Source organism: Pseudophryne corroboree, chromosome 4 (genome assembly GCF_028390025.1).
Source record: "Pseudophryne corroboree isolate aPseCor3 chromosome 4, aPseCor3.hap2, whole genome shotgun sequence".
NCBI classification, from domain to species: Eukaryota; Metazoa; Chordata; class Amphibia; order Anura; family Myobatrachidae; genus Pseudophryne; species Pseudophryne corroboree.
The window spans coordinates 434377471-434403338 of record NC_086447.1 but is presented as its reverse complement, the minus strand read 5'-3'; the positions used below and the strand labels follow the sequence as shown (position 1 = coordinate 434403338).

At 42.0% G+C, this 25868-nt stretch overlaps 3 pseudogenes; 2 read left to right on the top strand and 1 right to left on the bottom strand.

Annotated features, from left to right (window-relative positions):
• Positions 1-1575: 1575 nt before the first annotated feature.
• LOC134912071 (5S ribosomal RNA) lies at positions 1576-1695 on the bottom strand (annotated as a pseudogene).
• Positions 1696-5793: 4098 nt separating this feature from the next.
• LOC134911931 (5S ribosomal RNA) lies at positions 5794-5913 on the top strand (annotated as a pseudogene).
• Positions 5914-12382: 6469 nt separating this feature from the next.
• On the top strand, positions 12383-12502 carry LOC134913779 (5S ribosomal RNA; annotated as a pseudogene).
• The last annotated feature ends 13366 nt before the right edge of the window (positions 12503-25868 follow it).

Genomic DNA, 25868 nt, shown 5'->3' with positions numbered 1-25868 from the left:
CTGTTGATGTTGCCTTTTGTATGTGTTGCGTGTCAGGGGTGGCGAGGAATCCCATTGTGATGGTCCTCTTCTTCTTCTTGCTCCCCGCCTTGTCTTCCTCCTCTTTGTCTGCCTCTTCCTCCACGGGGATCCCCTAAAAAAGTGGCTGCGTTCTGAGTATTAGCAGGTGTGTCACTTCTAGGGTTTACGTATCTTTCTGTGGAGTAATCCGGAGTCTCCTCTGCTCCTGATGTATCAGCCTCTGAAGATGAATATTGACCTGTGTATCTGGGTGGATCTTTTTTCCAGGATAATTTTTGCCATTTGAAAATTTTCCCTGACACAAAGTCTCTTTTGTCTCTGGCGTATTTCGTCTTTTTCCTGTCAATGATCATTTGCTCATAGGCTTGGAGTTCTAATTTATTTTTCTCAAAGCATCTCTGAAATTGAGAATCTTTTCCAGATCTCTAATGTCTTGCCTAATTCCTCCAATTTGTGTTCACATTCCTCTAATATGAGATTGTTATGTTTGATTAGAACATTCATCAAATCATTAGAACATTTTAGCAAGAACGTGTTACCATTCTTTTTTGAGACTCTCACTGGCAAGGTCAAATGTTGGAAAGACCCTTGGGCGGAGACCACGTGGGGATATTTTGTTTTTGATATAGTTTTCTAAGGTAGTTAGGTCCCAGTTGGTTCTGATTTGTTTGCGTAATATAGAGTCCAGTTTATGAAAGTCCTGCTCCCAACTGATATGGGGTCCAGTGTCCACCAAGTCACTTGGGAAAATGTCATCTAGGTTGTCCTTATTTTTCCATCTTGAACTGAGCTCTTGCTTTAAATTGAAACTCATACTAAGATAAACTTAACTCCTTGTATAAATGAAGTTGACAGGGCAGGGTATCCTAAGAGAAGAAAAAAATCCCACCCTAATAGGAAGTGATAGTATTGTGACTGTGCTGGTATCCCATGAAGACTGAATTAACAGCAAAATATGGTTTGAGAAGAACTTATTTTGGGACCGCACTCGTCTGTAATCAGTTATTATTAATGTCCTCTGAAAAAACTGGTTTATGATGCTAATTTGCTTATGGATACAGCAACCCTGTGCATGTGGAAAAATTTTTTTCTTTGTGCAGATATAAGTTGCTATCAGTGGTGCTCCCGAGAGTCAAGAGGGGATCGACTAGAAAAAACCAACAAAAGAAAGTTGGAAAGTAGACTCTTGTGTGGGAGCACTCAATTCAGAGGAATAAGTGTATCTTAATCAATACTGGTAAGAAATAACTTAATTTGTTCAAAAAAAGGGGTAATTAAGGAGTAACGTGAATAGTAAAGCTACGCGAAAATATAGCACTATATAAAGAATAATTCATATGGTTTCCAATACCACAATGAAAAGCCGGAATCCAAATCTTTGGGCTAGTGGATTTACTGTAATCACAATGACGTTTTTGCGTAATATATGACCATCATTTATTCTACAGCAATCCTATTCAGGATTATTTTAGCGTAGAGAATTGAATCATAAGTCATACAGAACCGAGTGCTAGTTGGTATTAATAGGGATCCCTCTAGATCGGGCCGAAGAATTTTTTGCAGTACCAGGGTGTTCCAAGGTGGTCTCCCATCCGAGTACTGACCCGGCCCTCTACTGCTTGGCTTCCAAGATCAGATGAGATCGGGAATCTCCAGTGGGGTATGTCCGCAATAGTTTAATCTGCCCGTTCAATCGATCCCAATACCCGTATCGCCCGAACAAATATTTCAATTGATCTGGGTCAATCGTGTGTTCAAAAATCTGTATTAGTCTTATGCCCAAAAATAGGGAATGAGATTACAGCAAAATCCAATAAATAATAGTGGGACAATTATCATGTGCAAAAATTATATGCAGAGATGTCCACTATATAATTAATATTGAGGACAATTATCAAATGCAAGGGAATGTTTTGTTCACTTGCATAGCCAGGATAGAGTGGTGATACTCAATGAGGCAATACCACCAATAATATAGTATATGTAGCCCCTTACTTTATACCATCAGCCAATAAATCTCACTATATATGAGCCTCTAAAACTTGGGAAAGAATTCCTACACTATGTCAAAGAGGCTATAATGAGAAGAAAAGGAGCAGATAAACAGCTGAAAGTGTTGTTCAATAGTTATAATAGGCAGTAATGTGCATAATAACAATTAAATAGCAATATGCTGCAAATATTGAACAGGATTAAAGTGGTGATATTCAATGGGGCAATGACACCAATAATATAGTATATGTGGCCCCTTAATTTATATCACCAATCAACAGTTCTCACTATATATAAGTCTCTTTGAGCAAATAATTTTTTTTTTGCAATGGGTCTGAGAGGCTTATAATGAGAAAAAAGAGAGAAAAGAGCAGATAGGCAGCTGAAGGTATTATTCATTAGCCGTAGCAGGCAGTAATAGTCAAATAGCAGTGTGCTGCAAAATTGATACTAAAACCACAGCTTGGAAGTTCATTGCACAGTAATCTGCTCTTTGGCTTTTAATACCACCAATGAAAATGCCAAGTAGCTCTCAACACATGCCAAATTGCTCCCAACACCTGTCATATACCTCACAGCTCCAGCACCTCTTGGAGCAGCTAGATTACGGATAACCTCTCAGTGCATAGCCTTTAAAGTGAATTATTACCCTGATAAGACAGTATTGAGTATTTATGAAGTACAGGGTGTGAGTTCATACGATACCACTATCGATCCTGCTGTGGAGGCTGTCTGCAGCCGATCGCCGCTGGTAACTGGCTCTAGAGGTGCGCTGGAGGTGAAGCCGTGTACTGGCTTCTATGTGGAGGGTGTGGGGAGATTATCAACTGTAGTCCACGTGCAGCCGCTGCTCTCCAAATGCAGCGTGTGGTCGCGGTGTGTCCTCCGTATCTTGGCGGCTAAGCGCCGTGCCTGGTTAACTGTCCCTGGGTTCCGGTTGTTGCGATCACGTGTGCGCACCACGTGATCACGGAGTGTGACGTACGTTTCGCAGTAAAGCTTGATCACAGAACGTAGTGTGATCAGTATGAGTTCCTTATTTAAAGGCAGTCCTAAATGCTCATTGGATATTAGGTTGTGATAGACATTTGGCTGTGCCTATCCATGGATATATTATGATATTAGTTGAAGTAGAGGGAAGGTGTAGATAGTAATCCTCACAGTAATAAGATTCCATTTGGTGGCATGTGTATTGATAAAAAGATATTGTTGTATATACCTCTTTAATAAGGATTTATAATTATTGATTGCTAAGTTCTCAGTATATAGAGTAATTACTTAAATGAACGATTATATAATAAACTAAACTTAGTAGTAAGTTTTAATTTATAATTAATATAAAAGTGATATGGAAATGAATATGTACATATCAGTGTACATGTGTGTTGACAAATTGCAAACTACGCCTAATATGTCCCTAGTGTGCTTGATAGAGAATAAGTTATTGTCGTAACATTATGATTAAAAGGAGTGAAATGATAAGAATGTGAGATAATACATTTTTTATCAAACAGTGAAAGACAGTAGTAACAGAGAAAGGGTGCCTGGGGGGGAGGGAAAGGGGGGTTTGTGATGAAGGGGAGGGGGAAGGGAGGGGGTGATCTTTATGGGTGGGTTTGGGGTTTGGGATTGGGGGGGTTTGAAAGGGTTGTGGGGAAGGATAGGTTGATTGTAGGGGAGGGAAAAAAAAAGAGTTATATATAATGAGGGGGAAGGGGAGGGAATGAGAAGGAAATAGGAAGGGAAAGGTAGGATGGTGAAGTATGTGTAATGAGTGACTAATAGTGAATGATAGTGAATGATCATGTTGTTGAAGGGATTGGCGATAAGAAAAATACCCCCCCCCCATAAAGATCGCCCCCCTCCCTTCCCCCTCCCCTTCATCACAACCCCCCCCCCCCCCCTCTCTTCCCCCCCCAGGCACCCTTTCTCTGTTACTACTGTCTTTCACTGTTTGATAAAAAATGTATTATCTCACATTCTTATCATTTCACTCCTTTTAATCATAATGTTACGACAATAACTTATTCTCTATCAAGCACACTAGGGACATATTAGGCGTAGTTTGCAATTTGTCAACACACATGTACACTGATATGTACATATTCATTTCCATATCACTTTTATATTAATTATAAATTAAAACTTACTACTAAGTTTAGTTTATTATATAATCGTTCATTTAAGTAATTACTCTATATACTGAGAACTTAGCAATCAATAATTATAAATCCTTATTAAAGAGGTATATACAACAATATCTTTTTATCAATACACATGCCACCAAATGGAATCTTATTACTGTGAGGATTACTATCTACACCTTCCCTCTACTTCAACTAATATCATAATATATCCATGGATAGGCACAGCCAAATGTCTATCACAACCTAATATCCAATGAGCATTTAGGACTGCCTTTAAATAAGGAACTCATACTGATCACACTACGTTCTGTGATCAAGCTTTACTGCGAAACGTACGTCACACTCCGTGATCACGTGGTGCGCACACGTGATCGCAACAACCGGAACCCAGGGACAGTTAACCAGGCACGGCGCTTAGCCGCCGAGATACGGAGGACACACCGCGACCACACGCTGCATCTGGAGAGCAGCGGCTGCACGCGGACTACAGCTGATAATCTCCCCACACCCTCCACATAGAAGCCAGTACACGGCTTCACTTCCAGCGCACCTCTAGAGCCAGTTACCAGCGGCGATCGGCCGCAGACAGCCTCCACAGCAGGATCGATAGTGGTATCGTATGAACTCATACCCTGTACTTCATAAATACTCAATACTGTCTTATCAGAGTAATAATTCACTTTAAAGGCTATGCACTGAGAGGTTATCCGTAATCTAGCTGCTCCAAGAGGTGCTGGAGCTGTGAGGTATATGACAGGTGTTGGGAGCAATTTGGCATGTGTTGAGAGCTACTTGGCATTTTCATTGGTGGTATTAAAAGCCAAAGAGCAGATTACTGTGCAATGAACTTCCAAGCTGTGGTTTTAGTATCAATTTTGCAGCACACTGCTATTTGACTATTACTGCCTGCTACGGCTAATGAATAATACCTTCAGCTGCCTATCTGCTCTTTTCTCTCTTTTTTTCTCATTATAAGCCTCTCAGACCCATTGCAAAAAAATTTCTTTGCTCAAAGAGACTTATATATAGTGAGAACTGTTGATTGGTGATATAAATTAAGGGGCCACATATACTATATTATTGGTGTCATTGCCCCATTGAATATCACCACTTTATCCTGTTCAATATTTTCAGCATATTGCTATTTAATTGTTATTATGCACATTACTGCCTATTATAACTATTGAACAACACTTTCAGCTGTTTATCTGCTCCTTTTCTTCTCATTATAGCCTCTTTGACACAGTGTAGGAATTCTTTCCCAAGTTTTAGAGGCTCATATATAGTGAGATTTATTGGCTGGTGGTATAAAGTAAGGGGCTACATACACTGTATTATTGGTGGTATTGCCTTATTGAGTATCACCACTCTATCCTGGCTATGCAAGTGAACAAAACATTCCCTTGCATTTGATAATTGTCCTCAATATTAATTATATAGTGGACATCTCTGCATATAATTTTTGCACATGATAATTGTCCCACTATTATTTATTGGATTTTGCTGTAATCTCATTCCCTATTTTTGGGCATAAGACTAATACAGATTTTTGAACACACGATTGACCCAGATCAATTGAAATATTTGTTCGGGTGATACGGGTATTGGAATCGATTGAATGGGCAGATTAAACTATTGCGGACATACCCCACTGGAGATGCCCGATCTCGTCTGATCTTGGAAGCCAAGCAGTGGAGGGCCGGGTCAGTACTCGAATGGGAGACCACCTTGGAACACCCTGGTACTGCAAAAAATTCTTCTGCCCGATCTAGAGGGATCCCTATTAATACCAACTAGCACTCGGTTCTGTATGACTTATGATTCAATTCTCTACGCTAAAATAATCCTGAATAGGATTGCTGTAGAATAAATGATGGTCATATATTACGCAAAAACGTCATTGTGATTACAGTAAATCCACTAGCCCAAAGATTTGGATTCCGGCTTTTCATTGTGGTATTGGAAACCATATGAATTATTCTTTATATAGTGCTATATTTTCGCGTAGCTTTACTATTCACGTTACTCCTTAATTACCCCTTTTTTTGAACAAATTAAGTTATTTCTTACCAGTATTGATTAAGATACACTTATTCCTCTGAAATGAGTGCTCCCACACAAGAGTCTACTTTCCAACTTTCTTTTGTTGTTTTTTTCTAGTCGATCCCCTCTTGACTCTCGGGAGCACCACTGATAGCAACTTATATCTGCACAAAGAAATTTTTTTTCCCACATGCACAGGGTTGCTGTATCCATAAGCAAATTAGCATCATAAATCAGTTTTTTCAGAGGACATTAATAATAACTGATTACAGACGAGTGCGGTCCCAAAATAAGTTCTTCTCAAACCATATTTTGGCTGTTAATTCAGTCTTCATGGGATACCAGCACAGTCACAATACTATCACTTCCTATTAGGGTGGGATTTTTTTCTTCTCTTAGGATACCCTGCCCTGTCAACTTCATTTATACAAGGAGTTAAGTTTATCTTAGTATGAGTTTCAATTTAAAGCAAGAGCTCAGTTCAAGATGGAAAAATAAGGACAACCTAGATGACATTTTCCCAAGTGACTTGGTGGACACTGGACCCCATATCAGTTGGGAGCAGGACTTTCATAAACTGGACTCTATATTACGCAAACAAATCAGAACCAACTGGGACCTAACTACCTTAGAAAACTATATTAAAAACAAAATATCCCCACGTGGTCTCCGCCCAAGGGTCTTTCCAATATTTGACCTTGCCAGTGAGAGTCTCAAAAAAGAATGGTAACACGTTCTTCTAAAATGTTCTAATGATTTGATGAATGTTCTAATCAAACATAACAATCTCATATTAGAGGAATGTGAACACAAATTGGAGGAATTAAGCAAGACATTAGAGATCTGGGGAAAAGATTCTCAATTTCAGAGATGCTTTGAGAAAAATAAATTAGAACTCCAAGCCTATGAGCAAATGATCATTGACAGGAAAAAGACGAAATACGCCAGAAACAAAAGAGACTTTGTGTCAGGGAAAATTTTCAAATGGCAAAAATCATCCTGGAAAAAAGATCCACCCAGATACACAGGTCAATATTCATCTTCAGAGGCTGGTACATCAGGAGCAGAGGAGACTCCGGATTACTCCACAGAAAGATACGTAAACCCTAGAAGTGACACACCTGCTAATACTCAGAACGCAGCCACTTTTTTAGGGGATCACCGTGGAGGAAGAGGCAGACAAAGAGGAGGAAGACAAGGTGGGGGAGCAAGAAGAAGAAGAGGACCATCACAATGGGATTCCTCGCCACCCCTGACACGCAACACGTACAAAATGCAACATCAACAGGATCGGTGGTAACAACAACTGGGGTGAATGAAGACTCAAAATTGAAGATTATCAATCTCTCAGAGCATGTACTTACACCAATACAAGAATCTGTACTTAACAAAGGCTTGACTTTTTCCCCCACAGAATATTTTGATAGATTTAAGTGGGAAAAAGATTTAAAACTATTTGGGAGAAAATTGCTTCTAACAAAAATTTATTCCGAGAAAGAGACCATTCCATCTTTAATTCAGACCAATACAGTGGAGGATACAATAATCCCATCTTTGACCCCGAGTACATTCTCGGATTCAGAATCTTCTAGTTTATCTCAGGCTGAACAGGACGCTCTTGCCGCCTTACAAGAATTAGAGCATGAACAAAATCCCAGCATTGGAGCTGAATCCCTTCCCAGACCTATTTGTAAAAAGAAATCTACATACTTTCCACAAGAACAAATATGCCCTGAAGTGCAGGTCTTCATGAAACTGGTAGCCAAAGAATTCGATCAAATTCATCTCAACAAAAGAAGGTATCGAGGTCATTCCAATCTAACTTCACAAGAAAGGATGGCCATCAGAGAAATCCAGACATGGCAAGACGTGGTTATAAAGCCCTCAGATAAAGGGGGAAACATCGTTATCTGGCCCAAAACAGACTATATCAAAGTGGCACAGCGACAATTTACCACCACTGATTGCTATAAACGAATGCTACTTAATCCACTACAGAACTACAAAACCATCTATGAAAGAATTATCAATCAGGCACAAGCACAAGGGACAATTACCAAGCAGGAGCATGAATACTTACTGACACATAATCCCAGAATCCCAACCTTTTACATGCTACCCAAGATACATAAAAACATACAGACTCCCCCCGGGAGACCAATAGTGTCCGGCATAGGGGGACTAACGGAGAAGGCAAGTATCTTTCTCGATTTACATCTGAGACACTTTGTGTTAGATCTCCCTTCGTATGTTCAGGACACAACGGACATACTCAGGAAAATGCATGATCTAAGACTAGAAGATAACCAATATCTAGTGACCTTAGATGTTGAGGCACTATATAGCTCTATCAGCCACAAAGATGGGTAGCAGCAGTAGAGTACTTTTTACACAACGATGGAAAAGAGGAGTTTCAAGATTTTCTCATCAAACTACTACATTTTGTCCTTCATTTCAACTTTTTTACATTCAACAATCAATTCTACCTCCAAACAAGAGGCACAGCTATGGGGGCTGCTTGCGCACCCACATATGCAAACATATTCCTTGGATGGTGGGAAAAAGAATTTGTTTTCAAAGATCATAACGACAACTTTACAACTCATGTTATTATGTGGAATAGGTACATAGACGACATCCTTATGATTTGGGAAGGGGACGTACAATTACTGCATCAATTCATTGCACATTTGAATAAGAATGATCTTAACATTCGCCTCACCCATACCATAAGTCAAACAGAAGTACCTTTCCTGGATTTAATGATCTATAAAAATTCAGAGGGAATGATCGCTACAAACCTATATCGCAAAAGTACCGCGACTAATACACTATTACACCAAACAAGCTCTCATTTTCCCCCGACGATAGAAAATGTTCCGAAAGGGGAATTTCTTCGCCTGCGCAGAAACTGCTCAGACCACAAGAACTTTACAATACAAAGTGCAGATCTGGCACAGAGACTTTGTAACAGGGGATATAGTAAAACTTCCGTAAAAAAAGAATTCAAATCTGTTAAAGTCATCAAGAGAGAAGATATTATCTTCAAGGATCATAAAACAGAAGAAAATAAGTCTGAAAATACCATCCGCTTCGTGGGAAATTTCTGCCAAGAATGGAAAAAGATCAACGAAGCAATACAGAAGCATTGGCACGTTTTACACACAGACTCCACTCTATCTAAGGTACTTGGTCCCAAAGTCTCTATGAGCTGGCGTAGATCAAAAAACTTGAAAGATCGTTTAGTACAGAGTCACTTCCAGAAATTCCCGGACAGGAAAACAAGTATTACAGGCACATACCCCTGTGGGAAATGCAAAGCCTGTAAATACATTGTCCCTATAAAAGAAATAGAGGACAAATATGGGAACGTAATTCTAATTACGGACTATATAAACTGTCAAACAGAAGGGGTTATCTACTGTCTCAGCTGCAGTTGTAATCAGAAATATATTGGCATGACGACACGACCCTTCAAACAATGTATCCTAGAACATATAGGATCTATACGTAATGCCATCACAGACAAACAAAAGATGAAACAACTAACATCCGTTGCCCGTCATTTTTATACTCATCATGGGAACAGGTACGAAGAGCTAAGAATTTTTGGTTTGGAAAAGATCAGACTTGGAATACGAGGAGGAAATCTAACTGACAGTCTTTTGAAGAAAGAAAGTGAATGGATCTTCAAGATGGGAACTATATATCCAGCTGGCATGAATGAAAACATCAATTTTGGAGTCTATTTAACTTAAATTCATTTGACCTTGGAGCCATGCAGTAATAGAATCCATCCTGGCTACATATATTAACATTAGATATTAGAAAAATCCCCATAGGAACTATTATCAACAATTTTCACTTCACTTCACTTTTGACCTGTCACTTCTTTCAAATTTTGGGATCTCAGTTCATATTTCTCCCGCACAATCCTTTAAGATTAGCCCTTGCACCAATTGCCCTTATAACTGTCACGCATTATTTAATTATCTACACATGACACATACTGCATAATACTCTGCAACAAACTTATTTTTCTTATCGCCAATCCCTTCAACAACATGATCATTCACTATTAGTCACTCATTACACATACTTCACCATCCTACCTTTCCCTTCCTATTTCCTTCTCATTCCCTCCCCTTCCCCCTCATTATATATAACTCTTTTTCCCCCCCTCCCCTACAATCAACCTATCCTTCCCCACAACCCTTTCAAACCACCCCAATCCCAAACCCCAACCCCCCCATAAAGATCACCCCCTCCCTTCCCCCTCCCCTTCATCACAAACCCCCCCCCCCTCTCTCCCCCCCCAGGCACCCTTTCTCTGTTACTACTGTCTTTCACTGTTTGATAAAAAATGTATTATCTCACATTCTTATCATTTCAATCCTTTTAATCATAATGTTACGACAATAACTTATTCTCTATTAAGCACACTAGGGACATATTAGGCGTAGTTTGCAATTTGTCAACACACATGTACACTGATATGTACATATTCATTTCCATATCACTTTTATATTAATTATAAATTAAAACTTACTACTAAGTTTAGTTTATTATATAATCGTTCATTTAAGTAATTACTCTATATACTGAGAACTTAGCAATCAATAATTATAAATCCTTATTAAAGAGGTATATACAACGATATCTTTTTATCAATACACATGCCACCAAATGGAATCTTATTACTGTGAGGATTACTATCTACACCTTCCCTCTACTTCAACTAATATCATAATATATCCATGGATAGGCACAGCCAAATGTCTATCACAACCTAATATCCAATGAGCATTTAGGACTGCCTTTAAATAAGGAACTCATACTGATCACACTACGTTCTGTGATCAAGCTTTACTGCGAAACGTACGTCACACTCCGTGATCACGTGGTGCGCACACGTGATCGCAACAACCGGAACCCAGGGACAGTTAACCAGGCACGGCGCTTAGCCGCCGAGATACGGAGGACACACCGCGACCACACGCTGCATCTGGAGAGCAGCGGCTGCACGCGGACTACAGCTGATAATCTCCCCACACCCTCCACATAGAAGCCAGTACACGGCTTCACCTCCAGCGCACCTCTAGAGCCAGTTACCAGCGGCGATCGGCCGCAGACAGCCTCCACAGCAGGATCGATAGTGGTATCGTATGAACTCATACCCTGTACTTCATAAATACTCAATACTGTCTTATCAGGGTAATAATTCACTTTAAAGGCTATGCACTGAGAGGTTATCCGTAATCTAGCTGCTCCAAGAGGTGCTGGAGCTGTGAGGTATATGACAGGTGTTGGGAGCAATTTGGCATGTGTTGAGAGCTACTTGGCATTTTCATTGGTGGTATTAAAAGCCAAAGAGCAGATTACTGTGCAATGAACTTCCAAGCTGTGGTTTTAGTATCAATTTTGCAGCACACTGCTATTTGACTATTACTGCCTGCTACGGCTAATGAATAATACCTTCAGCTGCCTATCTGCTCTTTTCTCTCTTTTTTCTCATTATAAGCCTCTCAGACCCATTGCAAAAAAAATTTCTTTGCTCAAAGAGACTTATATATAATGAGAACTGTTGATTGGTGATATAAATTAAGGGGCCACATATACTATATTATTGGTGTCATTGCCCCATTGAATATCACCACTTTATCCTGTTCAATATTTGCAGCATATTGCTATTTAATTGTTATTATGCACATTACTGCCTATTATAACTATTGAACAACACTTTCAGCTGTTTATCTGCTCCTTTTCTACTCATTATAGCCTCTTTGACACAGTGCAGGAATTCTTTCCCAAGTTTTAGAGGCTCATATATAGTGAGATTTATTGGCTGGTGGTATAAAGTAAGGGGCTACATACACTGTATTATTGGTGGTATTGCCTCATTGAGTATCACCACTCTATCCTGGCTATGCAAGTGAACAAAACATTCCCTTGCATTTGATAATTGTCCTCAATATTAATTATATAGTGGACATCTCTGCATATAATTTTTGCACATGATAATTGTCCCACTATTATTTATTGGATTTTGCTGTAATCTCATTCCCTATTTTTGGGCATAAGACTAATACAGATTTTTGAACACACGATTGACCCAGATCAATTGAAATATTTGTTCGGGCGATACGGGTATTGGGATCGATTGAACGGGCAGATTAAACTATTGCGGACATACCCCACTGGAGATGCCCGATCTCGTCTGATCTTGGAAGCCAAGCAGTGGAGGGCCGGGTCAGTACTCGGATGGGAGACCACCTTGGAACACCCTGGTACTGCAAAAAATTCTTCTGCCCAATCTAGAGGGATCCCTATTAATACCAACTAGCACTCGGTTCTGTATGACTTATGATTCAATTCTCTACGCTAAAATAATCTTGAATAGGATTGCTGTAGAATAAATGATGGTCATATATTACGCAAAAACGTCATTGTGATTACAGTAAATCCACTAGCCCAAAGATTTGGATTCCGGCTTTTCATTGTGGTATTGGAAACCATATGAATTATTCTTTATATAGTGCTATATTTTCGCATAGCTTTACTATTCACGTTACTCCTTAATTACCCCTTTTTTTAACAAATTAAGTTATTTCTTACCAGTATTGATTAAGATACACTTATTCCTCTGAATTGAGTGCTCCCACACAAGAGTCTACTTTCCAACTTTCTTTTGTTGGTTTTTTCTATTCAACTTGTAATAGTTTAATGCAACGGTGGCCAATCCGCGGCTCTCGAGCCGCATGCGGCTCTTTCATCCTCCGCATGCGGCTCGATCCGCTCCCGGCCACCGCTGCCCGACACACAGCAACTTCTAAAGCTAGGTCTCTCCGGCGTGTGAGGAAAGGGGAGGAGAGCGCAGTGTGCGCGCCTCTCCTGCCCCTCTGACTCCTGCAGCGGTGTCTATCATCAATTCTGTGCCGGCCCATGAGCCAATCAGAGCTCGCGGTCCGGCAGCTAAGCTGATTGGCTACCGGACCGCGAGCTCTGATTGGCTAACCGGCCGGCGCTGAATTGAAGATAGACACTACCACCGGAGTCAGAGGAACAGGAGAGTTGTGCGCTGTGATCTCCTCCCCTCCCCTCACAGCAGCAGCACGGTGAGCAGCACTTGGAGGGGAGCCACTGTGGGGACATGTGGATCTGCATTGGGGGCATAGCTGGCACTGTGGGGGCAAGTGGATCTGCACTGGAGGCATAGCTGGCACTGTGGGGACATGTGGATCTGCATTGGGGGCATAGCTGGCACTGTGGGGGCATGTGGATCTGCACTGAAGGCATAGCTGGCACTGTGCGGACATGTGGATCTGCACCGGGGGCATAGTTGGCACTGTGGGGGCATGTGGATCTGCACTGGAGGCATAGCTGGCACTGTGGGGGCATGTGGATCTGCACTGGGGGCATAGCTGGCACTGTGGGGGCATGTGGATCTGCACTGGGGGCATAGCTGGTACTGTAGGGGCATGTGGATCTGCACTGGGGGCATAGCTGGCACTGTGGGGGCATATGGATCTGCACTGGGGGCATAGCTGGCACTGTAGCGGCATGTGGATCTGCACTGGGGGCATAGCTGGCACTGTAGGGGCATGTGGATCTGCACTGGGGGCATAGCTAGCACTGTAGGGGCATGTGTATCTGCACTGGGGGCATATCTGGCACTGTAAGGACATGTGTAGCTGGCACTGGGGGCATATCTGGCACTGTAAGGGCATGTGTATCTGGCACTGGGGGGCATATCTGGCACTGTTAGGACATGTGTATCTGGCACTGGGGGCATAGCTGGCACTGTGGAGACATGTGTATCTGGCACTGGGGGCATATCTGGCACTGTGGGGGCATGTGTATCTGGCACTAGGGGCATATCTGGAACTGTGGGGGCATGTGTATGTGGCACTGGGGGCATAGCTGGCTCTGTGAGGACATATGTATCTGGCACTGGGGGCATGTGTATCTGGTATTGTGGGGGCATGTGTATCTGGTACTGTGGGGGCATGTGTATCTGGCACTAGGGGCATATCTGGCACTGTGGGGGCATGTGTATCTGGCACTGGGGGCATATATGTATCTGGCACTGTGTGGACATATGTGTATCTGGCACTGTGGAAGCACCCATTTATTGCCATTTTTATATGTATGTGGCACTGTACAACATGACTTAAAACGGGGTTATGACACAAGGTCATACTCCTACAAATGTCATACCGAAAAGGTGCACGCACCTAGGCCATGCCCCCATTTTTGTGCGTGCGCCTACGCCTTGTGCGTCCTGTTACATTACTGTGTGTCTAAGACGCATTTCGTGGAAAAAAACCCAAAAAACCCCACTCAGCGATACCGAGTCATACGGCACTCACGCATTATGTGTAATGTGACTTGTAGTGCACGGAGCAACGATGTAAGAGGACACATCTGTATGATGACATACTGAAACACAATTGATAGTTGGATGATGTTGATATTTGCCCTTCGCTCTGACAAATGTTGAGGTTAGTGTAGCTAAATACTCTGATATTTCATCTGTAATATCATCTCATAGACTACCATTAAACTGGTAACAATATTCTGCCATGTTCCAATAAGTGTTGTTCATCCTGCAATAAAATGTGGACATATATTCAGACACTGAATGATTGGGTTCAGTGTGATATGCCAGCTATCGGGATGCCGGCAGTCAGGATCCTGCCAGCGTCATCCTGGCAGCCGCAATTCCGCCAGCAAGCGCAGCGAGTCCCCTTGCGGGTTCGCTGTGCTCGCCACAGGTACTATTGTACTGATTGGCTGAGAGAGCCACCACGTCTCTCAGTCAATAAACGATTGTCCATAGACTTCAATGGGCAGCACAGGAACGAGGAAACTGGCACACTGCCACTGCCACTAGCACCCCCAGACTTCTGCTCCCTGCAGTGAGGACACCACCAGCACCCACCCCCACACTGAAGGCACCGCCAGCACCCCTGCACTGTCAATACCACTGGCACCCCTACACTGAGGACACACTGAGGAAACCTGCACTGTATCCGATCCGTACTGTATCCAACCCGCACAGCATCAGACCTATACTATAACCTGCACTTTATCCGACCCGCACTGTAAACCTCACTGTATCCAACATGCACTGTATCCTGCACTGTATTAGACCCACACTGTATCCGATATGAACTGTATCTGATCTGCACTGTAATCCGATCTGCACTGCATCCGATGTGCACTGTATCCCATAGTTACGGAACTCTGTTTTTATGATTGGAGAAATTTTGAGGAGCTGCTCAACAAAAAGGCTGATTGATCTGAGCTTTACATGAGCAAATACAGATCCAAAACCAGTGAGGGCGGTTTTGGCAAAACCAAAACCAACAAAAATGATCCCATTCACATCTCTAATTCTATTAGATGTGACTGTTAGAGACAACAATTTACATTGCTGGACATTTATGCATCCAACACACTGAATCTTAGATTATTTTTTACTTTTTATATTTGGAGATGATTTCAATACTGTAGACATACCGCCCAAATATCCCAATATTGGCACGACAGTCCCACTTTTTGGAAAGTGTCTCACCATCCCACCCATGTGCTCTATTTCTTACCAGTATACTGCATAGTAGGGCAGTGATGAATGGATGCCATAGCATCCAAAACTAAAGATTGAGGGCTGGGGCAACCCAGCATCTGGGTAAACCCTTGGTGAGATGTGGAATGGGGGCATGATGTGTGGCCATGCCCTCCAAATTGACATGCAACAAGTTCCCCCACCCAAATGATGGGAGGTATATTGCAGATTATATTCAGTTAGGCAAATGTTACCATTTTTGACAACTTCTAGTATACGTCAGGAAGATAAGCTTTTTCAGAAAAAATCTGTGCATTTTGGCAGTTACAAAATGAAACATCAATCTCATGGTATAAAGGGAGGGGTCCTGGGGTGCACACCAGTAATGAGAGGTGCGACCCTGCGGAGACCTTTCAGTAGTACTGCATACAAAGAAAAGGTTGCAGCTGCACAAGTCAAACACTACCAATTTATTAATAATAATCATTGCAATAAAATTTTGCAATTTGAGCGAGGTTCTTCGCATAATTATGGCCATAAGCAACGGCTTGCCTACTGCGTCCAGGTGACCTCATTAGTCGGGCAAGTCCCTAACAATTTTAGGGGGGTACAAATCTAGGGTGCAGGACACCCCAAAATGAAGCAGCTGAGTGACCCCAGGGCAACACTAAAGTGAAAAAATCTATAGTGAAAAAGTGAAAATAGGTTAGTGATAGAGGCTGCTGAAAACAGCAGGGGTAAATCAGTGAGAGATAACGAGGTGAGAAATAAAGTAGTGAGAGGTAAAGTAGTGAGAAGTGAGAGATAACGAGGTGAGAAATAAAGTAGTGAGAGGTAAAGTAGTGAGAAGTGAGAGATAACGAGGTGAGAAATAAAGTAGTGAGAGGTAAAGTAGTGAGAAGTGAGAGATAACGAGGTGAGAAATAAAGTAGTGAGAGGTAAAGTAGTGAGAAGTGAAGGTGGGAAATGAGTTACAGTACATTGAAACAAAACACACGATAGAGATGAAAGTAAATATGAAAGTAAGTGTTAATATGTGTTGCTCCAGAGGCCAAACAGCCACAGCCGTCCAGGGGGACCCACACCCCGGTAATCTACCCCTATCTGATAATCCGATATACATTTGTGCAGGACTCACCTTGCTCTGCATGCAGTCTAAGAAATGTCAGGATCAAACTCATAGTACCTGAAGCAGCCTAAAACAGGAGATCCTAGATGTCACCAGAGAATTTAATATACAATGAAATAATAAAACAAGATGGATAACCCTTTCAGGTGCATAAAAAAAATGTAAATCAACAAAACGCATTACTTTATAAGTCGCACAGTAATCCACTTTGCACAAGTTATTGGAAATACATATGGTTAAGCACCTCACTGTTTCCCAAAATGTGTCATTCATAGGTCAGAGGAAGAAAGTTTGGCATGTGCCAGAACAGTTAGGAGAGTATTGAGGTTATCACTGCATCTGCTCTGTTCTTGTCTTCTGTTTTGTAGCTTCATTCCCACATTCATAATGAAACTCTAAAAGGAAAAAAGGAATCTTAGAAGCTCCTCCCTACTTACAGCTACTTTCTAAGCAATAAATGAGATGCACACTATGGTGTTGAGAAACAGAGTGTGTCTCAGGAATGCATGGGTGATAAGTGAGAAGACATGTAGAATATGGGTACTACATCAGAGGAATGAACTGTTTGATGACAGCTATATAATGGAATTTTCAAGTAGCATTGTATCTTGCCGTTATGCAGCGTTTTCCAACACAGTGAGCTATCAGTGTCAGTAGATTGGTGACTTCTTCATCTCTCTCTTCAAATTGCGAGAAACTGATTGTGCAGATATTTGAAGTGGAGTTTATGAATGGTCTCTATGGTGGCTGAATATTCAACACATACAAACTGCAGGAACATCTCTGCAATTTCTAATAACACTAAAAAATAATTGGTTCTAAATATAAAATAATCTTGTCATGGAAATGGATCCTTTTACTAGTTCCTGTGCCTGGTAATAAAGCTGACACTTCAGTTTGGCATTTGTTAAAGTAAAATGTCACTACAAAATAAAACGTTTGTGTAGTTTTCAGCCCAGCTTTTATTATATGCAATGCAAGGTACAGAAGACTATTTACAGAAGTTCTCTACAAGGCTAGGGATTCCATCATTTTGAAATGAACACATTACCTAAAGTTTATTCAAGTTATAAAATCACCCTACACATAAGTTTAAGGTCTACAAGAGTAAAACAAAGCTATAGGAGGCTATTTCCATATGTCCTGTTAAGATGTGCTCATCAGAAATGTAAGTCATAGGGAAGTATTGTGAGTTAATGCATACCTCCCACCATGACCCTCTCCAGGAGGGACACAATGCTCTGCTCCTGGACTTCACCTGTGCTGAACACCTTTCTTATTCATTAACCTGTTCAATACAGGTGCTGGCAATCATAAAAGAAAAGGAAAGTCCAGGAGCAGAGCATTGTGTCCCTCCTGGAGAGGGTCATGGTGGTCATTCCGAGTTGATCGCTCACTAGCCGTTTTTAGCAGCCTTGCAAACGCTATGCCGCCTCCCCTTGGGAGTGTATTTTAGCTTAGCAGAAGTGCGAACGAAAGGATCGCAGAGCGGCTACAAAGTTGTTTTGTGCAGTTTCAGAGTAGCTCAAAACCTACTCAGCGCTTGCGATCACTTCATTCTGCGTTCGCCCAGCCGCGCCTGCGTTTTTTCTGTCATGCCTGCGTTTTTCCGAACACTCCCTGAAAACGGTCAGTTAACACCCAGAAACTCCCACTTCATGTCAGTCACTCTGCGGCCAGCAGTGCGACTGAAAAGCTTTGCTAGACCTTGTGTGAAACTACATCGGTCGATGTAATAATACGTTGCACCGCATACGCATGCGCAGAAGTGCCTTTTTTGCTTCATCGCTGCACAGCGACCGAAAGCAGCTAGCGATCAACTCGGAATGACCACCCATGTTGGGAGGTATGCTAATGATTCTCAGGACTGTGCTGGTAAAACATACGGAAACACATTCCTGATGCTGGAGTATACACAGAAAAAGAAGCTTGGGTCTTATATATGTTATACATACAGTATAGCAGAGCACTAACAGTTTCATTTAAGATAATGTCACACAGTCATATAAAACAGAGGATGTGAAAGATGGCTTAATCTCTAAAACACAGAAACGTCATAATGATTAAAAGACTTAGAACTCGCAATCGTAGAATATAAATTAATTATCTAGATCCAAAAATTAAAATTTCACATCACTGCTTATTAAGGCAATATGTAATTAAGGATTGCAGGAATGCATTAAAAACCACTCACAGGGAGGTTGGGAGGGGGGGGGGGGGGGTTATGAAATAAGCCCATCCATGCAGCATGTGAGGAGGGAAGTAAGCACTAATGCGATTCCTCCCTTCTAATTACTGCAAAAAGTAGTTTATATATCTGCTGTGGTCCTCCATACATACATACATTCATGGGAAACTTCAAAATCATGTGGTTTCAGGAGATATCCCATAAATATTAACTAATAGAAGGCCCCTAAATGTTAGATCTGAGTCTCCACGCATTATTATGTATCACTGGTTTCCTAATTAAATTTGGGTGCAGCTATCTGTCATCCATCTGACCCCAACTTCCAATTCCTAGATAACTTTTCTGCCAGGCTCCTCCCCTTTCTCATCTCCAACATTCCTTCCCTTGTCCTTTTTGACAACAACATCCGGAAAGACTATCCCACCGCTGCTGTTGCTTCAAAACTTTTCTCCCTTTCTCTCTCTTTTGGTCTCACCTAGTGGACTGTTCCCCCTTGCTTTATAGCAGTCTCTCCCTCCCTCCCTCCCTCCCTCCCTCCCTCCCTCCCTCCCTCCCTCTCTCTCTATAGTGTTGTCCCCTTGCTGTGACATAACTGATTTCACCAACTCTCCATTATCTTTATCTGAACAATATCTCCTTTAGAGCTCTTGTTCCAACCCTATTTTCATCCTCTCTGGATAACTTTTTGCCCTCACCTCAATCCTTCCAGCTGTGTCCAGGCTCTATTTCTCTACAATTTCACGCTTACTTCTGCCCTGAACTCTGTTGTCCCAGCTGTTACTCTTTTTTTCTCTGTTGATCCACATCCCAATTTTGTAACTCCAGACTCACCTGTAATCTCCAAAAATGCTCTTGCACTGTTGAGTGCCATTGGAGAAATTTACACTTTCACGCTCACTTCAAATTCATCCTTCATTCAATGCAATCTTACTCTAAGTATATAATTTCCACCCTGTATTCCAAACCCAATGTCTATTTACTACCTTCTACGCACTCCTTTGCCTCCCCCTGTCTCTTATGCTCCTCCCTCCAACACACTTGAATTACAAAATGTATGCTTTTTGACAGGATATCTCCTACCTTGGACTTAATCATCTCTCTCTCCTATCTGTCTCCAACTGCCTGCCTGCCTTTCCCTCAGTACTGGGGATGAAGTCTGTGCTCTAATTTTCTCCTTCTTCCACTTGTCCCTGTGGGATGAAGTAATCATGTTGACCATCACAATGTTGACAGTCAAAAAGTCAACACCATAATGTTGAATGTCATAATGTAAACATGGTTAAAATGTGTACACCAAACATATTGACACCTGCAAAATGTTGGCACAGTCACCAAGTCAACATATGGAATGTTAACACAGTGAAAATGTTGACAATATAAATATTAGAGTTAGGGTTAAGGTTAGGGATAGGGCTAGAGTTTGGTTAGGGTTAAGGTTGGGCAAGAGTTTAGGTTAGTGTTAAAAATGGCAGTCAACATTATGAACTGGTCAACACATTGGCTATTGACATTTTAAACAGTCAACATTTTGTTAGTGTCGACATATTGTAAGTAGACATTGTGATTGTCAATATTGTGAACATATCAACATTTTTTCTGATGACAGATTGTACCAGTTGACCTGTTGCACCTGTCAACACTATAGTGTCTTGATAATAACTGTTGACATTGTGATCATTGACGAAACATGTCAAACCCATCACTATTCCCTCTTGCCTCCTTCATTCCTTTTCTCTTGAAGCCTGCTTCTTCCTTTCCCACCTTTTCAACCTGTCTTTCTGATCTAGTACCATTGCCTATTGCTCTTTCTTCTCTCTTTGCCTCCTAGATCCGTAAGCAGATTGTCTATCACTGTCTCACCACTTTCCTTTCCTCCCTCTCTCTCCTGAACCCACTTCAATCTGGTTTTCCTTCTGTACATTCCATAGAAACTGCCCTCGCTAAGGTCACTAATGATCTCATTGCAGAATCCAAGGGTCATTACTCACTTTTTATCCTCTTTGATCTGTTTACCTCCTTTGACACTATGGACCACCCTATCCTCTTTCAGATACTCATTCATTAATCTCAGATACTCTGTCCCCTCATGGTTAAACTCTTAGCTTTTTAACTGCTCTACTCTGTCTCTATTCCTTTCATTCCACCTCCCCTCTCACCTGTCAGTGTACCAAAAAAGGGTCTTTCCTTACCTCTGTTAAGTTTGTTTAACTTACAGGGAAATGCTATACCTTACAATACTATGGTTCGGGCCGCTGCGGCCGCTGAATGCAGATAATACCCCTACGATGTGAATGCACATAGCGTATACACTCCGACACGCTATGTGCACTATACAGCGACACGTGTGGGTGAATACACTTCCATACCCAAACAAGAATGGAATGCGACACCAGTTGTATATGTTATGTTGTGGTCCAACGCAGCAACAAATATTTACTAAAAGGGATATACACAGACATACAACAATATCACAAGAGAAGAGCTACAACCAATAGTACATACCTTTGTTCGTCTACGCCTCCCGGATCCGGTCCTCAGTCAGTCTTAGCAAGATGACCTTCAGAGAATTAGACTGAGACCGGCCAGGAGGCCTTGCTTTTATACAATGGTCCAAAACACAATACAAAGGAAACTGTAAGCTCTTCTTCCATAGGTCAAGGGGCAGGTCATTTACAGTACATGAGGGGTCATAGGCTGGTTTGAATAGGTGGGCGATGCCTGGACCAGGTGTACTTGCCGAGGTCCTCCACTGGGTTCCCGCCGAATATCACGAGTACAGTAATTACAGTAAGTTATGAATATTGTATTCCTGCGCATATCTATGCACAGGAGCATGCTATAATCTGCAAACTGCAATCGGAATGTAGCCCTTGAAATACTGTACATCTGGATACCAAACACTATGTCCTAACCTAGATCTGTCCCCTCACATCCTGTAAAGCTCGATATCTCTGTTGTTCTATTTACTAAGTAAATGTAATTTGCTGGTGTGGTGAGTGTAGACTATGCGTAAGTTATGCACTATGTGGATAAAATATTAGATATGTCTTTGTGGCTTTTCTATGCAAATGCATATGCTACCGTATTTACTCATACCATGCACTAATACGCAGGGCTTCACAAGCCAATGTACGCAGCATGCGGGTATGCGCACACACGGCCGAACACGCACCCGCACAGAGGCCACTCTGTGTGGTGTTTACACGTGTTGAGTGTGGGTGTAATATTTTCGACTTCGACAGTCCACCTTTTGGCAGTAAACAATAACTGCCATAAATTACTAATAACAATGAAAATATTTCCTATACAATATGCACAACGTTCGAGTATGTACCTTAGAACAGGAGGAAGAGATGTAGATGGGAAATGTATGGCCTAGTGGGAAAGCAAAAAGCATGTATGTATAAGTAAATGTTTGAGGGGGACGTATCATTGTGCCGTGTAAATTCTATTAAAGCTTCAAGGTTCTGCGAAGTATACATTTAATCCTTCTCATCCCGTATTAAGGGTCTGTACATGGTCAAACAAACATTACCGAGCACTTTCTAGACAAGGGCTTTTCGCCCTCACCTTGTTCGGCTTCTTATAATAATAAATGGGGAGCACAAATATCTGATGATACATGCGGGGAGATGTATGTGTATGCCATTATGTGTGGATAACGTTTATCGGCTATGTGTGTTATTAACTGAAGATTGCAGAGATGAGGGTAAGACATATAAAGGTACATACTCATTAATCAGGGTACACTAATGTCATTTCCGGATGTAGATCTCTGGTTAAAGGGGAAAATAAAGAGAGATGGTAAAAGAAACAGGCCATGAAATTCATTTACACTCCTTATCACAACACTGTTTCTATGGTTGGGTCATATATCAAATCTGCCGCATTTACAACGCACCCGCTCCTTAGACTCATCAAATTTGTATCACGTCTTTTTCGCTGCGTCAAAATTCGAACACATTTAAATATCAGGCCGATAATTATGACAACACCCAGGATACAGTGGAGAAACTTTCCCACAATTGCAAGCACACTTTATGCCCACTCTCCTAACCCAGAGAACCATTTGCTTGGGTTCAACCATGAGGTCCATCCGGTCAATTCATTACCCACAGCCGCTAACGTGAGATTGTGTTTACTTCTGAACTCCCACTTCAACTGCAAGATCTCGTCCATCTTTTGATCGATGATCTCCGTTGGGTCCTCAGTACTGTTAGTAATATACGTGCAGCACTTCACACCATATAGAGTCACCAAAGTAACACAATACCCACCTGTCACGGCCGTGACATAATTTAAGACCATCCTGTGCTGGACCAGTTGCTTCTTGTAGGCCTGTAGTTCCCTACCCGTATACCTGAAGGTGTCATCATACATCTCAGTGATATTACCTATCACGTTCGCTAATGCATGGATGTACCTATAATTTATAATTCCTCTGGCAGTATGGGTGATATCTAATGCAAGAAGAATCTGAATCCCGGTAGATTCATGGATCAAATTAGAGGCTGCAAGCTCTCCCCTGTCTATGAGGTGTCTCTTGAAAATGTGTTCGAAGTGGGTGTGAGTATAAGGAGGCGGAGCGCTGGGGTGAATATCTTTCATTTTGTCATGTGCAATGGTCATGACCTCTGGTAGTACTCTGCCTATGTAACACAACCCTTCAGAGCTTGGAGTAAGCCACTTGTACACCTTCCTTCCACATATGAAATAGGTGTCATCTGGAAGAACATAGGGGACAAAATGCGTCAAGATCATATCACAAATAACTTTCATGAAGAAACCCGTCCCCAGCTCTTCCATCTGTTAGATACAAGTATCAGGCTGGATGATGTACGCACAATATCCCTGTGACACTTTTCCAGTCCACATGGTTTTTATCCCACGTGTATACCTGTATCGGTAGTACTTCCCACTTGTGGCTATCCCACGTACAAGTTCAGAGTTGATGGGTTCTTTATCAGCTCTATGTGAGAAGGTCATTGTCTGATTGTTCCATGTCACTTCCCAATTTCCTGGTTTCTGAAAATTGGACACGTTGAAACACAGTAGTGACCTATCTACATGGTACTGGTAGAGTTTTAAGCTAGGGGGTCTAGATATATTGAATTTTCTGTCCACCGGTCTCCCCCCATGTAATTCGAGTACCTCATTTACTGTTAAGGGGTATGGCAATAATCCCGATTTACTCTGTCCTTGAGGTACTTGTGAGCACACCCAGCACTCTGTTTGGTTTAAGACTGTACCCACTAATGAGTGATAATGGATGTCCATCAATATTGATATTATTGTTTGACTGAAGATGGATGCACCCATCTTCGACTATGTTATCGCAGTACTTACATATGCAGTATTCATCAGACAATAACCCTTCACATTGCCTCCGAGCTCCGTGACTACCAGATCTCTTACTTATACCAGCTTTGACCAAAGTGATGGACTGATCCTGGGGTCCTACGAATTCATCCTCTCCATCAGAACCCATTCCAGATCCTTGCTTGACTTCTCGGGGGGCCCTCACAAAAACAAATTGTCCTGATCAAAAATAGAATCACTAGAAAAATCCGGAATACAGTCTCTTGATGTGGATCCACAAACCGTCCTTGATTTTGCTTTTCACCATGCTCAGGTGCCGTTCAACAGTCCTGCCTTTCAGCCTTCCCGGAACAGATTCTCTAGTGATATGAAGTTTTGTTCACCTTTCTCTTTCTCACGAGTTTTCTCCGGGTCAATGACTCTCTTGCAGTGGGACGAGTGGACCCAAGTCTCTCTCTCGGCAACCTTCAGTGCTGTCGTGCTGGTCAACAAAACTTGATACGGTCCTTCCCACTTGTCAATGAGGCAACCTGAGCGTAGAAACTTTCGAATCATCACATAGTCCCCAGGTTCAATGTCATGACAATTACTGTTTGGTAGGTCAGGAATCACCAGTTTCAGATTCCTTTGCTGATTTCTCAGTTGCTTGCTCATCCTAACCAAATATTGCACAGTCATTTCATTATTGCACTTCAGATCATCCTGGGGGTCTATCATTACATGGGGCTGTCGTCCAAAAAGAATTTCAAAGGGTGATAAGTTAAGCGGTGACCTGGTAGTGGTTCTGATGCTGTACAACACTAGTGGCAGTGCCTCCGGCCACAACAGTCCAGTTTCAGCCATCACTTTGCTCAGCTTGTTCTTAATAGTGCTATTCATTCTCTCCACCTTCGCACTGGCCTGTGGCTGGTAGGGACTATGCAGCTTACTATTAATACCCATAAGTTTGCACATGACCTGAAAGACTTCACTCTGTCTGGATCCTGTATGGCTGTCAGAAGCCTTTTGATGTGTGATGCATGCGCCACAGGTGTGCCAGCTGCCGTCATGAAATCTCTGAGGCGCCACAGGGCCCCTAAATCATACACCACTCAAAAGGCATATCTAGAGTCCGTGTATATATTAGCTGACTTACCCTTTGCCAACTCACATGCTCTGGTCAGTGCTACCAGCTCAGCGACTTGTGCTGAGTGAGGTGGACCAAGGGGTTCAGCTTCTATGATACCTTCGTCATCTACAACTGCTTATCCGGTGCACAGGTCTCCCGAGTCTGTCTGTCTGTGGCAACTACCGTCAATGTAGAAGGTAAAGTCTATGCCTTCCAGTGGGTTGTCACTGATTTCAGGTCTCACAGTGAAAGTCTGGTTCAGGTATTCCATACAATCATGCGTATCAGTGTCTGCACTAAATCCTCCCTCACTATCATTCTCATCCCCCACCCTTTGTGCATGACAAGGCACA